Here is a 1987-nt window from a genome sequence, read left to right as displayed (position 1 = left end):
AAATAAAATATGTTCATATAATGTGAAAATAAAAAACTACTATATAAAATATAAAATTCAAAATTAAAAAGGATTTTCTAAATCTAAATTTAAAAATTAAATTTGTAAAAATAAAAAGATACAATATAAAATATTTTTTATTTGTAAAAATAAAAATTAGTAACTTTTTATTTTTACATATTTCAATCTTACATTCGGCCAAAACTCACTAAGGAGCTCCTTCAAAATCTCCAAATTTCCCTATATGGCAGTAGCACCAACAGCTCTACTTATCATCTCCCACTTAAAAACAGAATGGATCTCCCCAATTTGCTCCTCCATCTCTCCACCTTTGTCGGTGGAGAACCTTGGGGAGACTACAAAATAAAAAACAAGCCTAAAAACCTCACAATTCTTTCTCCTGGTAGCAGCATAAAGTATATCAGTGACACCATATTCTCCTTCTCCAAAAACAAAAGAGGGTCTCTTTAGAACAACTGCTATTAGAGCTGTACTACATATATCAGTATCAAGAACTCTTCTCTCTAGTTGGTAATCCTACACTAGAAAGGATGTTATAATAAAATGCTCAATGTTTGGAATGAGCTAAGATGATATGGAGGCTGCCATTATAGTGCACTACTCTCTGAATAACCACTCATTTATCTGCAATGAAACATGCAGAATTCATACATATATCCTATGATCAATGTAGAGATACATGAGCAAAAAGGACTAGATAAAAATGTAAAAACGGGTATCAAAACTAAGGTAAAAGTAGCTGTAGATTCGATTATCCTTAAGTTGGTTTACACAACTTCTAACAACAGCCAACCACTGAAATTATCCTTAGTTTCAGCAGTTTCATTTTTACCAAAACTAAGGTAAAAAGGAAACTCTTTCTAAGTTCATTATTCAGTCCGAAATTTGTATGATTACTTAAGAATACTTGGTCCTCCACGTGGTTTTGGGATGAATGAAGGAGAGTCGAGTATTAAGAAGAAGATGATGAATGAATGACAAAGAAGTGAACTTACCTGAAATCGTTCAGTTGCCAAAGGGTCACTCGGATTTTTATCAGGATGAACTTGCTTTGCCTGCACAAATAATAGCAAAAGTTTTGAGAAAGTACTATTCTTGCTTTGAGTGAAAGAAAAAGGAGTATGCATTGTTCTGTAAACCAAACAAGGCCATGGGGTCAATCTATGTCCTACTTCAGTCAACATTAAATGGCATAGAGAGAGAGAAAACCCACCATAATGCTGAAACTATAAAAATGGTATCACTCCATAAATTAACATTATCAGACAAGTAGTCAGTACCAAATGGTAAAATTCTTAAACTGTAAACTTAGATCATCTTAACCAAACAAGAATATCAGAAAAGTCACAAATGAGAATTTCAAGAAACACAATAATCATTGAAATTAAATGCAACAAAAGTAAATTAGGTAAAAAGAAATGGAAAACTCATACACTATTTTAGTTCAAATGAATCTCTATTTTAGTTCAAATGCAACAAATGGGATCACCATTGAGGTTCCTTTGATACAATGTCTAGTTTTCTAGTAAAGCCAAATACTACTTGAATGACCCTTTATATATATATATATAACTGATATGTGAATACTGCTTGCAGAATTCAGTGGTTGCAAGGCTTGAAGTGCCTAGAATGCAAGCAGTGGCATTAAGTATAAACAGTGATAAAGCCATGTTCTAAAATTTCAGGCTCTTGGGGGCATAGGACACCCTCATGGATCTGTCTGGAACACACTACTTTAACCAGTGTTACATCCAAGGAAGCATTGACTTTATCTTTGGTGGGGCAAGATCAATCTATCAGGTAAAGGGGTTGATCTTGATCATTTTGATAATAGAAAATTACTGTTATTGCTTCAATCCAAATGTTGGGTATTTCTGTATGATTCTGATACTTGAAGTTGCTGTGTTGTATTGGCACAACCCAGCAGCACCTTGGCGTGAATTGTGGGACTCAACGGAGTGATAAG

This window comes from Vitis vinifera, chromosome 12 (genome assembly GCF_030704535.1).
Source record: "Vitis vinifera cultivar Pinot Noir 40024 chromosome 12, ASM3070453v1".
NCBI lineage: Eukaryota > Viridiplantae > Streptophyta > Magnoliopsida > Vitales > Vitaceae > Vitis > Vitis vinifera.
Note: the sequence above shows the minus strand (reverse complement) of the source record.